The sequence below is a fragment of the Vipera ursinii genome, assembly GCF_947247035.1.
Source record: "Vipera ursinii genome assembly, chromosome: 1".
Classification (NCBI taxonomy): Eukaryota; Metazoa; Chordata; class Lepidosauria; order Squamata; family Viperidae; genus Vipera; species Vipera ursinii.
In genome coordinates, this window is record NC_139512.1 from 287,929,237 (window position 1) to 287,947,463 (window position 18,227).

Below are 18,227 nucleotides of genomic sequence, written 5' to 3' on the forward strand. Positions count from 1 at the left end.
AGTGTCTGATTCACAGGGGCTTTATTATTATAAAGAATCATTTCTTCCATGCCAATATATATATATATATATATATATATATATATATATATATATATATATATATATATATATATATATATATATTTCAAATGTTAACTATTTAGATTACCTTGCTAGGCCCCAAACATGGGGCAAATCTTTATTTCCTGTTTTCAGCCTATCTTGAAGGCTATCAAACAGGCAGTAGTCACACCGGACAATTCATATATTTGTGTAAATTACTAACAAAGAATTAAAGGGAAACTGAGATGCATTTCTGACTCCTTAGTCGTCCTCAGTCAGCTATACCCTTCTGAGATTCGAACCTGGGCTGATTGCATACAAGGGGCCTAGCAAGGTAATCTAAATAGTTAACATTTGAAACATATCTTCCCTTGCAGAAAAAAAGCTAACAGAGCGAGAGGGACCTTGTGGCTTAGAGGCAAATAACACTGCCTTGTATGCAATCAGCCCAGGTTCGAATCTCAGAAGGGTATAGCTGACTGAGGACGACTAAGGAGTCAGAAATGCATCTCAGTTTCCCTTTAATTCTTTGTTAGTAATTTACACACACACACACACACACACACACACACACACACACACACACATATATATATATATATATATATATATATATATATATATATATATATATATATACTGTATATATCTATATATATATATATATATATATATATGTTTAAGTATTTGTCAAGGTTTTTTGAATGGACCTTGCTAATTAACTCTTTCATTCCTGTTTTGGCCCGGCTCAGGGCTTATCCACAGGAACTAGTCAACTTATGACAGCTCATTATTTGTGCAAATTATTCAAATTGCTAATAAAGAATTTGGGAGGCTAAGATGATCATTTCGAACTATTTATGTTCACATCAGTTAGTCATACCCTTTATCTGAGATTCGAACCCAGGCTGATTATATATATCAGGCAGTGTTTTAACCTCCTGAGCCACGGGTTCCTTCTCTCTTATATTAGCTGGAAGGCAAGGCAAATGTATGTTTAAGTATTTGTCAAGGTTTTTTGAATGGACCTTGCTAATTAACTCTTTCATTCCTGTTTTGGCCCGGCTCAGGGCTTATCCACAGGAACTAGTCAACTTATGACAGCTCATTATTTGTGCAAATTATTCAAATTGCTAATAAAGAATTTGGGAGGCTAAGATGATCATTTCGAACTATTTATGTTCACATCAGTTAGTCATACCCTTCATCTGAGATTCGAACCCAGGCTGATTATATATATCAGGCAGTGTTTTAACCTCCTGAGCCACGGGTTCCTTCTCTCTTATATTAGCTGGAAGGCAAGGCAAATGTATGTTTAAGTATTTGTCAAGGTTTTTTGAATGGACCTTGCTAATTAACTCTTTCATTCCTGTTTTGGCCCGGCTCAGGGCTTATCCACAGGAACTAGTCAACTTATGACAGCTCATTATTTGTGCAAATTATTCAAATTGCTAATAAAGAATTTGGGAGGCTAAGATGATCATTTCGAACTATTTATGTTCACATCAGTTAGTCATACCCTTTATCTGAGATTATATATATATATATATCGGGGGTTTTCCCACATAGAATTGAAGGTATAAGAGCAACATTTCGACAAAATCTCATCCGTCATCCTCAGGCTGGTGGCTTCAATTCTACGTGGGAAAAAACCCGAATGACCAAAGATCTATACATAAATACATACACGTAAGTTTGGGTGCTGCTCGACCATTTCCCCTTTCACTGTATCCACCCTCCTTCTCTCTCTTCCCTCTTCTCTACTTTTTAGCAGCTACTAAATTTTACTACTAGATTGCTACAAAACAATGAAACAAAGTTTTATGTACTTGAGTTTTATATCAGTCTTTTTTTTTAAAGAAAACTTTGTTTAGTTAAAGATTGAAAACTTTTCTGGCTAATGTGATTGCAATTCTGTACTTCAAATTCCTTTCAGCAATTTTTTTTATCCTTTTCATTTGTTTTCAAATTGCCACTATCATTATTAAACAATCATTTCCCAACTTCTGCCTCCACCACAATAAATTCCCTGTATTTTTTTGTGGCAGTTTTGTTTCCTCAGACCCAGGATAACATATTGATTTACCGTATATCTTCTTATATTAGTGATAAATCTAAAACACAATTTCATGAACATCTTAATACAAGTTAGTTGACTTTTAAATAAAGGAAAATTCCTTTAGATGTTCTCATAATCCATTATGCGTTGAAGACAAATCTGTTCAAAAGTAGTCAAATATTCCAAAAGATTCACTGATTTTTTTTCTCCTCTAACAAGTAACTGACTATATAAAATTCAGTAATTGCTTCCTTTAGATAATTTGTAATCAAATTTCCACAAGTTAAAAGAAGTTCGAGTCATTGTTTCCAAGTTTATGCTATACACTATGGGAACAGATCATATGAAAGATATTGTTGAAAATTACTGATTAATATTATTGTTAATAAAACTAGTGTTCTAAATGCAGCAGTAAGATTTGTTTGTCGTTATCTTGGTGTTGAAGTTCTAGTTCAGTATTTTTATTATCCACAATATGATCTGATTATTATGTTTCTTATAAAAAGACAGTAATTTCTTTTTTTTAAAGTAAGGATTGAAATAAAATTGCAGTTCTGAGGACAAATGAAAATTAATTGCACAAAAGGCAACTTATTTCTGAAGAAACAAGACTAACTATAAAGATGTTCAGGATCATTGCATTCTATTTGTGTTGTAGCAATTACAGTATAGTAAGGCTATATCAGGGACACGGTGGCTCAGTGGGTTAAGACGCTGAGCTTGTCGATCAGATGGTCGGCAGTTTGGCAGGTCGAATCCTGAGTGCCGCGTAACAGAGTGAGCGCCTGTTACTCGTCCCAGCTTCTGCCAACCTACCAGTTCGAAAGCACGTAAAAATGCAAGTAGAAAAATAGGGACCACTACGGTGGGAAGGTAACAGTGTTCCGTGCGCCTTTGGCGTCTAGTCATGCTGGCCACATGAACACGGAGATGTCCTCGGACAAGCGCTGGCTCTTCGGCTTTGTAATGGAGATGAGCACCGGCCCCTAGAGTCGGAAACGACTAGCACGCATGTGCGGGGGAACCTTTACCTTTACCTTTTAAGGCTATATCAGAAATTTCATTCAATGGTAGTAATCCCTTAAGATTTGAATTTGAACTCAAATTACTGTTATTGTTTTAGGTCAGGAATGAGAAATCTACAAATGTTGCTAAAGTACTGTAAAATATCTCTTTATTGGCTGGTGTACAATGGAACTTGTAATTCAGCAACAAACCACTGTATAGCCACCATTTCTAAATTCTTTTGTAAGTGATTACAGAAAAATAATGCCTTAGAAGCAATAATGTGTGTGTAGGTGTGTAAAGTATATATTAGATTTGTTCATATGCCAGTCCCATGAAATGTAAACTACGGTAAGTATAAAATATACCAACTTGATACTGAAAAATATATTCTGGAAAGATATTATTTTTAATCAATTAAGGATATATTTTTATTTTGTCCCACTTTAGCTGGCTATTTTATTTAATAAGTTATGAAACACAAAAGTTATTCAATCATTTCATGTTTTACAACTGTTTCTATATTCTTATGGTACTGGAGGCAAAAACAAACCAATCTTTTTATGAGTTTGTTGAAAAAACAAACACCTGGAATATGCAATGTTTTGTATTTAAACATTTGTATTTAAACATTTTGTATTTAAACATTGAGATCATGTTTGCCATTATGGATGCTGAGGAAGACTGTATGGAACAGCAATTGGTGATTTCCACCCTATGCTAGGCAATCTGTTGTTTCTCTCATCATCTGTTGGTCTCAAAGAAGTCACTTTGGGTGGATGGTGGTGCTGAGTTGTGAAACCCAGAATATTGTCCCCACATCCATTCCTAATTAGAAAACAAAATTTATATAGAGCAACACAGCTGTTTTTTAAATAGGAACATTAATAGGAACATAGAGTTTTGTTTTAAATCTCCTCATTGCTTCTCTCCTTCTACTCCATAGCTGATAAAGGTGACTGAAAAATATAAAGCTGATGGTTAGCAGTCATAGCCAAGTCAGCACATTTTTGAAGCAAAAGAAATACTCAGCCTTAAGGTATATACTACAGGGATCTACATATTATACTTCATGCTTTTATAAGATTAATGCTGTGAACTTCTGTATGTATGTCCTTGCCAGCAATTTTGAAATCTTAAAATATAGTTTTCATTTCTATACATATATAGAAATGAAAACTCTAGCCTCTGCGGGTTTGAGTCATGCTTTCTGTTCCAACTTTACTGTATATGTAACACCTAAAATGGCTGGTTAATTTGCTAGCCCATTGCTAAAATTGCAAGATGCACAGCTCTTCTGGTGCAAGAAAAGAAGGATAATTACTTGTAATACAGAATATATACTGTGCTCACTTTTACCAAACAATTAATTTTGCAGATTACAGGCAGAGAACTCTATGGCCACCTTTGTTTGTAGTTAGTCCAAAGTATGTTTAGCATGGAGTAAACTTCCTTTAATTTGGTGGGATATTTTCCTGAATACATGGACAGCATTGCTTCGTAAACAGTCATTTTTAGGAACAAGTATCACATAAAATAGATTAGAAATGTAATGTGGGAAGTAATATTGAATCATTTTAGTAGAAGCAAAACACTTCAAATGGTGCCTGCAGGTTCATATTAGATTTTAACACAAGGGATCTGTTTGTCATAACAATTTGTTCCCATAGTAGAACAGACTGAAAGGTAACAATGATGAGTTGGTGCAATATATTACATTAAATAAACTTGTCTGGTTAGCACTGCATGCAAAGCTTTGTTTACATTACTGTAAGATGTTTTCTGCTGTATTATAATTCTGCTGTACAAATAAATTAAGAGAGGTTTTGACAGTTCATTTACTTTCTATAGTATCCACACACAAAAATTGAAAGGCTTTATTTTATTGTATTGTATTTTGGCTTATTAGTGGAAAATATTTTTGTTTTATAAAAAATTGCTGCATGGCATCATCAATCCTATAATCAGAAAGAGCAAGCAGATGAAAGATTGCTTTATCTCCTTGTTGCCATATTGAAAAGAAGAACAAATAACAAATACTATATTTAGATAGTATTTCAAAGGCATGGCAAGTAGTGTTGAATCATTGGGATGCAGGGAGGAGGGAGGCGGGGAAGAGCGAATTTATTAATAGGAACTATATTTTTTTGCTTTTCTTTTTTAACCACTGTATGATTTTCTGCTTTAGGATTTGTACATATAGTCTTATTTGAATGAATCTGGAATTATACAAATTAAGAGTCTTCCCTGTGATATATTAAGAGAGGTTGTGACAGTTCATTTCCTTTACATACATACAAAAAATGCAGGCCTTTACTTACTTAACATTCTCTTAAAGTCCTTCCCAATTCTTAGTTTACAAAATAATAGTCCTTAAATTTGTCTTATTAAGTGCTTTTAGTGCAAGCTGGTATATTTCTGCAAAACTAAGCCTCATTAAACTCCCAGATAAGATGCATAAGTGCTGTAGCCTTTGTCACTTGGGCTGCAATTATAGTAAGCTTAGTTTCTTTAAGTGTGCTTTGTTGAATTCTAAAAAAACCTAACTTTTCAATAGATATGTATATGATTTTATAGGGCTTTCAGTACCTACAGTATTTTATGATTTCCTAGTGCTTAAAATAGTACACCAGACTTTGTTCTAAAAGTTTTTAAACTATTGGATGAGAAGGCTGATTTTCATAACACAAGTATCATATACTTTTATTTTGGAAGGTACACATTTTCACACTTAAATACTTTTAGCATTCCTGGCAGATATCATCTATATTTGGTGATTTGATAATTTTATTGATATATAGAATGTAATGGCTTCTTTCTTCAATTCCAAATGCCTTAGCAATTCAGTTATGGATCAATGACCAACACTTGAAGAAAAGTACAGTATATGTAACTTGCCCCAAGATTTTTTCTATCACTTCCTGTAATCCAATCACTATGTTATATAATAGATCAGATAATTCTTATTGCTGATCAGCATTTACTCCAGGTTGTAACTGGTCAAGATAAAACTCCTTCTAATTGTATCAAAATTCTCATCCGCCTTAGCAGAACTTGGCTTCTACAACAGTAAGATTCCATGGATAGTTGAGAATTACCAAAGTGCTTTCCTCAGATCCCAATCTTCAGATAAGGGTCTTTGTTATAAAAACAGTGAAATCCAATATTGCTTTCATTCAATAAATTACACAATTAACTGTTCCAAGACATAGTCAAGGCATTTTAAATATGCACATATCTTTTTAAAAGCATATTTTATATCTCTCTTACTACATTCAATAACATATGTGGCCTGGTTTGTTTTTTAAAAAATATCTTACCCAGCTTCGAGGATCTCAAGAAAGCCTACTGTACTATTACACTATATGATGATGTCACAAAATAGGTTAATAACAGACTTATAAAAATAGATTATTTCAGTGTACTTAATCCAAGTAATATTACTGTATTCAATGAGTAATATAATGTAAGCACATTATTGTACAATCCATGATCATCCCAAAATATTAAACCTTTGCAGTATAATATTGTCCTATATACAATTAGAATACTGATAAAATACCTTCTGTATTTTATCTGAATACCATGTTAATACTCTCTCTTGTAATTTTAATTTCTTTTTCTTTTATCTTTCTCTTCATAATTTATAAACCAGTCATTTCACTGATTTATTTGCAATTTTTTGTGTCACATAATTCAATTTTATTTCTTTTTCTCTTAACATTAAATAGGATAGCTGTTGCTAAGATCTTGATTACTTGAGAATGTCAAAAGCTACTAAAACAAAACAAAACCTCAAAAAGACAATAAACAAATAAAGGAGAGGCTTGTTTTCTTATTTTGCCTGTTTGAGACAACTTCACCTTTGGCTTACTACGAAAATGGCTACTAAAAATGACAAGAGAGGGCAAGATGAGCTTGGTACAGCAATCTGCAAAAACATAGTTATATAAGATATACTTCAGAAATAATTTGAAGAGATAGAAAATAAAATGGATGCTTTAAAAAAGAGAACAGATGAAAGATTTGTAAAGTTTAGAGAAAAAATGAGAGAAGATGTAAAAAAGATGGCAAGTTCCATAAAGCAAATTTTTGGAGGTAAAACAAATAAATGATAAAGTAGAAATTTTATAGAGTAAGACAGATGTTCCAGGCAGAGAGTTGGAAAGGGAAGTGGATAATCTGGCTTTACTGGAACTGAGAAAGAATTCTATTTGAGATTTAGACCTCTTGTAGAGGTTTCAAATGACAATATTAAAGAACAGATTATTAATATTCTGGCAATTTTTTAGACTTGGAGGAGGAAGGGATGGGCACACAACTTGATATTGGTATAGAATAATTTGGTGTAGAATAAAGTCCAGATTTGCCAGAAAAAGGAATGTTCCTAAGAATGTTTTGATCCATTTTGTTAGAAATAAGACAAGAAATCAAGTCCTGCAGCAGCATTTTAATACAAAATTCCAATTGGATAATACAGGTATAATTGTTCTGAAGAAGATTCCTATTAGAATTTCTGCAAGAGAAAGAATATGCCTTCTTGGTTAAAAATGAAAAAAAGAAGCAAAAAAATATTGATGCTGACTCTAACATTGATCAAAGTATGCAGAGTTGCTCAGTGTGGATAAAGAAGTTAGACCAGATCAAGTCTATATTATAAATATTTTGACGATGAACACTTACAATCTCTTCAAAGTATGATGAGCTCTGTTTTACAAAGAGGAAAGATGCCAGAGACTTGAAAAGATGTTAATATAATATTAATACCTAGAAAGTGACAAGATTTGACTTTAGCAAAAAAACTACAGGACAATATTATTTTAGCTGAAAATATGAAATATTTTTGCAAGAATTTATTTATGATGATCAATGTAGTTTTACCTACATTTTAATTTGTCGATATTATAACTGATGGATATTCTGGAATATTTGGAACAACTTAATGAACAACAAGATGTGTTATAGATGCAGAGAAGACTTTTGGCAATTTGAACTACATTTTCTTATTTAAGGTTCTGGAAGATATGAATTTTGGAAGAAATTTTATAAAATGAGAGAAATACATTTATACTCCATAAAAGGCAAAAATAATTGTGAATAAAATTTTCAGAAAACCACATGAGATACTAAAAGGAGCAAGACAAAATTCTCCACTATTCCCTCTCCTGTTTGCTTTAGTTCTTGAAATATTGAATAGGGACATAGGACAAGATGAGAGGACTGTGGGTATATAAATTTTAAAAAAGTCATACAAATTAAGAGCTTTTTTGAATGACCTGGTTCTGGAAGACCCTTTAGAGTAAATTGAACTTTTCATTAGTAAAATTAAAAGAATTTGGGGCATTAACATGTTTCAAAAATTAATAAACAGGAGATAAAGATGTTAACAGAAATATGGACACAAAATCAAATTCGATGAATAGAATGGATTTTAAGATTGAAAAGAAAAGTAAATATTTGGGCAATACTATGACAAATATTGATTGTATGTTATTTCAAAATATGTTAGACTTGGAATGAAGTTAAAAAAATATGTCAAGATGGGACAAAGTACAGTTGTCCCTGCTGGGAAGAATTAATCTGTGATTAAGATGAATGTTTTAGTTTTGTTTTATACATTACCTGTTTTGACAATTGATGCATCATTTAAACAATGGTAGAAGGATGTATCTAAATTTGTATGGCAAGAGGAAAAAAATTCTTGTTAAATATAAGGTATTACAAGATACAAAAGAAAGAGGAGGATTGGACCTATCAAATTTGAAATAATATTTTTCTAGTTGTTGTTTTGCTTGCATAAAAATGTGGGTATTGTTAAAAAATAGAGGTTTATTGGGGTTAGAAGGACATGAGCTGAGATTAGAGTGATTAGGCTGTCTGTGGTATGACAAAGCTAACATTAATTATGTCAGGCCATCCTTAGAGTATTGAATAAATCTAAGTTCTGCCTGAAAATACTTTGGGGCTTTTAGCACAATAAATGATGAGCAATGATAAGTAAACATAAATGGTTAACTTATTGTGATGTATTAAAAGTAAGTCTTTCACTGAGAAATGCTATCGTGGAGAAGTGATTGCAGAACCATGCTCAAGAGTGTTTGTGAACTCTGGGACAACTTGGAGGTCCCAGGAGACAGGAGAAGAGTAAATCTTGTCTCTATCTTCAAGAAGATGAAGAAAGAATACCTGAGAAATTATAAATCTATCAGCTTGATATAATCAAAAGTCCTCCAACAGATGAATTCAATGATTTTTTTTGTATCTTTGGGTCAGTGACTGGCTTTTTGCCTAAGGCAAGAATAGAATTTATGGTCTCCCAACTTCCAATTAATCATCTTTAACCACTATACCAAACTGTATCTCTTGGGATAGAGCATAATATCTCAAGCATCTGAAAAACGAAAGTAATGTCCACAAAAATAAATTTTTAAGATGCTATTAGAAAGTTACCATTGTTTCTTATTATGTTTTTCATATTTCAATAAAAGGATGAGATACAAGTATTTTCTCAGCAAATTAGTATACAAAGAATTAAGTGTTAACTTTTAAATAAATAAAAGAAAACATCTGTAGAAGATGAACACAATATTTGATTAGATTGCAGACAAAATTCATATTCAATCTCTTTCCCTTGAATTAACACCCCAGCTGCTATATGCAGAGCAGAGTCTCCAGACACAACATAAACATATGTATCAAATGTTCAGGCAATAGCATTGGTAGAAAACGTAGATTCCATCTTTATATAGTTAATTAAATTAGTATCTGCCCAATTGCACTCATATGTTATTTAAAAAGGAAAAGAAGAATAAGCCACAACTAATGAACCTCATAGAATGCTGTGGGTGTGAGTATCTTCAGGAAGGTTCAAGAAGGGATCAGTGAAGTTATGTGTATCCTGATATCATAATGTAAATATAATAGTGACCCATGGAAAATCATGCTTATATTACTGGTGCTCTATTGGACACCTATCAATGTGGCCAATACTCTGATGTACTCAAATTTTCCTTCATCTTTTCCAAACCATACCTTCCAAATGAACTGGGACAGTATATAAATTAAATGAAGAAATGCAGTTCACGTTTAATTTGGTGCATTCTTATAAATATCTGCTTTAAAAGTTTATCCCATTACATTCAGTATTTCATATTCCCTGCTAAATGATAAACAACTACAATAATTCATGAAGTGTAGCTTTATTTCTTCTGCTATCCACTTTTTTGTTACTTATCTAGAAGTAAATGAAGTAAGATTTAGGATTATATTAAGATTATAAACATGAATGCTTTATCAGCAAGAAAGCATACTTAATAAATATAGGTAAAAATTAAAAATATATACATAAAATAAGTAAAATTAATATCCAAGGGTACTTTCACATGGAGTCTTTCACAGCTCCAGAATCATCTGTGCGCTGAGTGATCTCATGCACTAGACTCCCTTATTTCTAGCAAGACAATTTATTTCTAGCGCAACTGCAGTGTATTGGAATCCCCCTCCCCAAATTAGTCATTTCCTTGAAATGCTTTATTGAGCTTGTGGAAATTCATTTTTCTACTTGCAGTCATGCTGGCAGGTCTTACAAGAGGAAAGATAATTGATACGTCGACAGTTTTCCTTCAAAAATAAAACTTTTTTTTCCTGATATGGCTCAAAAAATGAAATTAAAAAAGTAAGATTTTAGGAAGGTTCAAGCAATATATTTCTATTTTGAATGATGAGGGGACTATTGTTACTTTAGGCTCTCCCAGAATGAGGATACAGCTGTATATATAAAAAAAAATTTGTTTCGTGTTTCTCAATTGTTGGGCCAATTTCTCTTTGTCTAGGATGTTAAGTTTGTGTTTAATCAGATCCATAGATTGCTTGATATTCTCTTTTTGTGGATCTTGTTGGAGTGTAACTTCTAAGCTCTTATATTCCTCTTCTAATCTTTCCCGTTGTTGTCTTTTCCCCTTATTTTTATATACCATATATGCCCTCGCTACCCCTCTCATCATTGCCTTGGCTGTATCCCAATTGTTTTGTACTGAGGTGTCTATAGCTTTATTTTCCTTAAAGAAAAAACTTAGTTCTCTCTCCATCTTAGATTTGAATTCGTCTTCTTTTAAAATTGCTCTTTGAAGCGTCCATCTGGATATTTTTTTGGAACCTTTCCAGATAAGTTTAATAGGATTGTGATCTGCCCAAGTACCTGTCGCTATATGTACCTCGTCTATTTCTGAACTAATTTCTTTCGTCATCCATACCATGTCTATTCTAGACCATGAGTTATGTCGGTTGGAGTAATATGTATATTGTCTAGCCTTACGATTTCTTTCCCTCCAGACATCTTGGATATTTAGTTCCTCAGCCAAGTTAAGAAAAGATCTCGGTAGAGTTCTTCTCTTCTTTTTCCTAAGCGTCTTTCCCATATAATCCAAATTTATATCTAGGATAGCATTAAAATCTCCTATTAAACAAATCTCCTCATAATCAATGCTACATATCTTATTGTGAAGTGTTTTGAAAAATTGTTCTTGGTTATGGTTTGGGGCATATATCTCTACCATCATGACCTTCCTGTGATTTATTATAACCTCGACTATCAGTATTCTACCCTCTTTATCGTTATAAATTTGTTTTGCAGTCAATTTTGGGTTTACATATAGTGCCACTCCTCTCTTTTTCTTGTGTCGGTCTAAGGAAACGAATAGGTTCCCTATTCTTGGTTGTACTAACAAATATTTTTGTTGTTCCTTTATATGGACTTCTTGTATTGCCACGATATCCAATTGTTGGTGAATAAGCCTATTAAAAAATTTCCGCCTTTTCACTGGCGAATTCAATCCATTAATATTCACAGACATAATACTACACTCACCTCCCTTCATCTTACTTATTTCTGGTTTTTGTGGATCTCGTGATTCGGGGCTCTCTCTCTTCCTTGTCTCTAGTTCCATGTTTCTCTGTTAGCTCACCGGATTTGTTCCTTCTATCCTCTGTAGCTAAGATCTTCCCATCCATTGCCACACGTATTGTATCTCTTTCTCTTACCTCCCTTCCATCTTGATCTTCTAAATCTACTTCCTCTTGGCTATGGAAGTGGCGTTTGTAAAAATCTTCTGCCTTCTCTATCGTGTCCAGTCTATGCCTTCTATCCTGCCACGTAACTAGAATACCCTCTGGAGTTAGCCATCTAAAGTTTACATTTTCTCTTATTAGTTTGGATGTTAAGAATTGATAGCCGCGTCTCAGATCCCTCATCCTTTTAGGTATCTGTTTAAGGATGGTGATTGGTTGGCCCCGAAATTCTAATGGTTCCTCTCTAGATCTATGCAGAAGCTCATCCCGAATTGATTTTTTAACTAACCTTACATGTACTTCTTTTGGGAGGTTGTGCCTTCTCGCATAATTAGTTTGGACCCTGTATGTTTCATCAATTTCCGCCAGCATTTCCTCCTTCCCTACACCGAGTGCCTTTGCCATCAGTTCTGCCATCATGACCAACAGATCTTCCCCTCTTTTTTCTTGAACGTTCTGGAAGCGTAGATAATGAGCAGCCTTTTCTGCTTCCAGAAAAATGACTGTTGTTTCTAATTCCTTATTAGCCTGAAGGAGTGTTTCATTTAAATCATCTACTCTCTTTTCCTCTTTTTCCATTCTAGCTTCCATATCTTGAAGTCTTTGTTCATTTTTGACTAATTGCTGTTGAATCCCTTCAAATTTATCATCTATCGCTTGGATTTTCCCCTTTAATTCACCAGTGTCATTTCTTATTTGGCCTATTTCTCTCTTCATCTCCTCGTGGTTTTTGGCCATTGCCTCGTGTAGGTTTTGCAAAAGGGCATGTAAATCTTTAAAGGAATTCGAGTTAGATCTTTCCCTTTGCAGCATATCCTCTATAGATTTCTGATTGGAGGGACTTGAGGCCATCCCCTGTCCCTGTGTTGCTGCCTTTTTGCCAGCGCTAGGCTTAGTTGCTCCCGAGATACTTGTCATGTTTCCCCAATTATAACAGCGTTTTATCAATGTATAATACCCTGAGTCTTATATAAACCTTTTAACTCTATGACAAAAGATATATAAAACAGTTACCACCAGATACTTATTACCAACTAAGCAATTTATATAATAAAATTCTATAGTATGAATATAATCAAAGTCACGTTCTTCTTCTTTTCCCCCCCCCCCCGTTTCCGGCGCAGAAATTGGCACCTTTTCCGTCTTCCTCTGCTGTCAAAGACCAGTAGGTGTCCCACTAAACAAACCTCCAGTTACTAAATTGCTATATCAAATGGCCGCCCGTGACAAGTAGAGTAGAATTTCAAAAGTTTCAAAAGTTCACAAATTCAAAATTTACCAGGATAGACCAGACTAGACCAAGCTGATCGCTTTCCACGCCCGACAATCCAGAGTTCAGTCTCTAAGGCTCCAAAGCTCAGACTTTGACCTGTTGTAGCTTTTCTCCAGCTAGAATACAGTCATATAGTCTTCGGCTTTCTGTCCCTTGCTGTTTTTGCCAAACTCCTCCCTCAAGACTTCTATCGCCGCTTATTCCCTCTCTGTGGGGCTCCCACTTCGAACCAGTACCTCTTTCACAAGCGCTTCCTATTTAATATTCGGATACACTCTCCGTCAGCTCCGCTCTACCGTTGTCCCGCTGCTTACGTGCTAGCTCCGTCCCTCTGTCAGATCTTCATGTCGGCCATTAAACAAATTGTAGGATTGAAGTAGAATAGATTGCAAATGTTTCTTTAGAATGATTTATTTATGATGACATATGACATACATCATTGCTTTATGCCACTTTTAAGTTAGGAATTCTTCAGTGTTTGGAAAAATAGAATCAGATTTAGCTCACTTTCTAGTCTGCCGGTGAATGAATGCCATAGATTTAGCTTTTTTCACTCTTTCAATCAAATTTTCTATAAATATTTAAATTTTGGTCATATGATGTAGCTATGCACACTGTCTTTTGGAGTTTCATGGCTCATTGCGTTTTAAGCACTTCATTATACAAACTCACCATATCACAAAAAAGATGCTGAGAGTTTGAAAAAAAAATTCAGAGAAAAGCAACTAAGATGATCAAAGGCCTGGAGACTAAAACATACGAAGAACGGCTGCAGGACTTGGGTTTGGCTAGTCTAAAGAAAAGATGAAATAGGGGAGACATGATAGCAGTAATTCCAGTACTTGAGGGGCAGCCACAAGCAAAGGGGGTCAAATTATTCTCCAAAGCACCAGAGGGCAGGACAAGAAACAATGGCTGGAAACTGATCAAACAGAGAAGCAACCTGGAATTAAGGAGAAACTTGCTGACATTGAGGACAATTAACCTGTGGAATAGCTTGCCACCAGAAATTGTAGGCACTCCATCACTGGAGATTTTAAAAAGAGGCTAGACAGTCACTTGTCTGAGATTGTATAGGTGCCCTTGCTTGAGCAGGGGGTTGGACTAGAAGACCTCCAAGATACCTTCCAGCTATATTCTATTCTATTCTATTCTATTCTATTCTATTCTATTCTATTCTATTCTATTCTATTCTATTCTATTCTATTCTACTCTACTCTACTCTACTCTACTCTACTCTACTCTACTCTACTCTATTCTATTCTATTCTATTCTATTCTATTCTATTCTATTAACATTATTTCCTTAAGCCATGAGATCCAAAAAGGTCTTTGTAAGTTTTGAAGTATTGGAAAAAAATCACGATAAATCTGGCAGTTAGAACATATATATTTATATATGTTCTGCCACCAAATTTATTATAGATTTTTTCCAGTACTTTCAAATTTTACAAAGACCTTTTTGAATCTTATGACTTAAGTGAAATACAAACAATTTTAGTTTGTATAATGAAGTGCTTAAAACGCAATGAGCCATGAAACTCCAAAAGATAGTGTACATAGCTACATCATATGACCAGAATTTAAATATTTATAGAAAGTCTGATTGAAATAGGGAACCCAACCCATAACTGTATGTTAGTCAGTTGTATGTAATTAGATTAATTGGTTAGGAACCTAAATATATTACACCCTGAAATAAGAACTTTAGATAAAGGCTTGCATAGTTTAGAAAAGTTGGAAGTGCTTTTTAAAATGAGGCCTATTAAACCAATCGACTAAAAAATCAGGAAGTCTATAAAATTGTAAAGTTCATAGCCTTTATTGCCCATACTTTTGCCAATAAACAAAGCTTGAGATTGAACAGTGCCAAAAGCAAATAAGATATACAAAAAAATGAAGACCTGGTTGGATGATTCCTATAATTGAAATACAATGACTGAAGGATGCAAATTGTTCAAAAGAAACAAGTGACAGACAGTGAAGAGGAGTTGCAATTGAATGAAGTTGGTGTTGTTTTAGCTTTAGAGAATATCAAATTAAAATAAGAATGAACTCTGTGAATTAACAATTCCACCTTATTCTGAAATTGTTGCATCCTCATCTCAAGTATTATATCTAGTAGGATCATTCTTATCCATTGCAGGGACAAATAGCCTGGAACAGATTCAGAGAAGGGTAATGAAGATGAGCAGGAGATTAAAAACTAAGTGGAAATATTTAACTTTGGGGGGAAAAAACAATACCAAATGAATGAATAGCACCTTGGGGTTCTCAGAGCTTGGTTTTTTTCTTGCAGAGATTTCATTACCCAAAGTAGATAGTGTCAACAGTGATGATGTTACCTAGTTTGGGTAATGAGACATCTGCAAGAAAACAACCAAGCTCAGGGAACACCAAGGAGGTGGGGGAAACATTTCAATATTCTCCTGTATTGGAAAGGATGTCACAAAGTAGAATATTGATATCTGCTTATTATCAATCCAGAATACAGGACATAGAATAATGAATTTAACTTACAAATATTTGAAGTCTATAAAGATTTATAAACTGATGTAATGAACAGGATAGTCATAAGGGTGCTTCAAGACTCCTTGTAGTAAATACTGTGTACTTTGACTTACTTGCTTTATAGTTACTCGTATAACTGAATTCAGAAGTAATAGAAATCTGATGTTTTAATCATTAGACCAAGTTTTATTCTTTTAATCTGATCTGGATGTAGCCTTAAATTATAGTTCTCCCTGTAATCACCAATATTGTTGGATGAGTAGGTCTATCTAGAATTAAAATTATTGCTATGGCTGATTTCCAACAATGGCTGCTATGGCAGACACAGTCTTTCATTCTCAAAATATTTGCTTTTTGGTAGCCACTCCCATTATGCAAAATTTCCTATTTCCTAGGAACTAGTAATGTTAAAAGATAACTCACCCAAATCACTCTTTTGGAATAATCTTTTCTACTTTAACAGCTGTTTCAGAAAAGGTGAACTGCATGTTATAAGAGGAAAAAAGGACACGGACATACACCTGCTCACATCTCGCTCCTTTTATTTCTAGTTACAGAGAACAAACACAAGAGCAAGGAAGTAAGAAAGCCAGGTAATCATATGTGCAATAGTCCCTTCACACAATATACTTTTTACCTGATCTGGCCATTTTTATGTTAGGATTGCCTCTTGCCCATGTGGGATATAGAAGCTGTGGTTTCCTATTCTTGCTTCCTATTTTTCATCAGATGAAATAGAAACTTCTTCATCATAATTGCTACAAAGAGAGCATGTTATTCACCAAGCAGCACTTATAGTTTACTGTTAGAACCAAATTGTTATTATTGCTTAGATTTATAGCACTTTCTCCAAGTTCTCAGTGGCATGAGTAATACCCATTCCTCTAATTTTATTTCCCTAACAACAATTCATGAAATATCTTGCACAGATAGAGTAACCAGCCCAAAATCTTCCAATGTATTACTATGGATGAACCAGTGTCTTCCCAATCCTAGTTGCAGTTGGTTTGCAAATTATGGTTTGTACTAAATGCAATTTGTTGTTATGTTTGACTTAATAAAATGATAACATCTAGTATCATTTTGCTCATGGGACTGCTGTGGATGAGAATGCATTTATAAAAATTTTCACTGAGCATGGTTTGTATGTGTGTGGGAAGCAGATAGAACAGTGGTACCCAACATTTACGCCTTTGTGGCCCAGTTGGCGGAGAGAGGGAAACAGGGCTGCAGGCCAGCACACACACGCAACTCAACATCTGCAAGCGGCAGGCCAGCACACCTATGCATGTACACACAGCTCGACTTGTGCATGTTGAGCTGCATGCACGCTGGCCTGTAACTCATGCAAGTTGAGTTGCGTGCACACTGACATTCCACTCAAACAGCCCAGTTGCAAATAGGCCATGGCCCAAAGGTCGGAGAACCCTAAGATAAAAGTTGAAACTCCACTCTGACTTCTTAACAATAAGTTAAGTGATGCTGCAACTGCCCTTTCCTGGTATCTGGAGGCTGTTGAGATCTGGATGGGGAGCAACAGTCTAAAACTGCACCTGGGGAAACAGTATTGAGACTTGTAACTCCTGCTAGAGCTGCACCTGGAAATCTTGCCCAGGAGTGTCTTTGCATAACTATGTGTTGTATGCCAGTTGGGCCCCTCTCATGGTTATCATAAACCTGGGTCATCTCCCAGTTGGGCTATTGTATAGCACTATTCATCCTTGAAGAGTATCCAGAAGCTTCAACTAATCCAAAATGCAGCAACCTGCATAGTTCTGCACAAACCCAGATTTGCACATGTGTCACCTCTTTGAGTGCTACACTGGTTTCTGATTTGCTTCTGGGTGAAATTCAAGGTGCTATTAATTAGCTTTAAAGCCCTATATGGTTTGCAGCCAGACTATTTGAGTATATAACTTCTCCCTGGTTATATCTATCTAGTAACAGCACCCTGTGACATCATGCTGGCCAGATGACCACCGAAACATCTTCCGACAGCACTAGCTCAATAGTTGGCAATGAGTAAAACCTGCGGGGATTCCCCCCATTACCACCAGAGTGGGAAGGTAGTGTATATTGTGGGTCCCATCTTTTAAGGAAGTACACCTGATGTGACCTAGAAGCCTTCTCTGTAATGGCTCTTTCCCTTTGGAAAGAGAGTTGCCCCCTTCTTGCTACTTTTCTGGAAGGCCTTGAAGATATGGGTCAGTGGGCCTGGAGACCCAGATTGATTTGAAGTCAATCAAGTGGTTTGTATGATTGTATTTGT

General features: G+C 34.7%; 1 protein-coding gene across 2 annotated transcripts in view; it reads left to right on the forward strand.

Annotated features, from left to right (window-relative positions):
• Positions 1–18,227, forward strand: part of CHRM3 (cholinergic receptor muscarinic 3) — a 252,654-nt gene that overhangs the window by 20,982 nt on the left and 213,445 nt on the right. The window contains exon 1 of one of the 2 annotated variants that reach the window (XM_083349910.1): positions 16,422–16,551. The exons of the other annotated variant lie outside the window; for it this stretch is intronic. The gene's annotated coding sequence lies outside the window, so the exon portion shown is untranslated. Of the gene's footprint in view, positions 1–16,421; positions 16,552–18,227 lie in introns of those variants that run through there. 2 annotated transcript variants of the gene reach the window in all.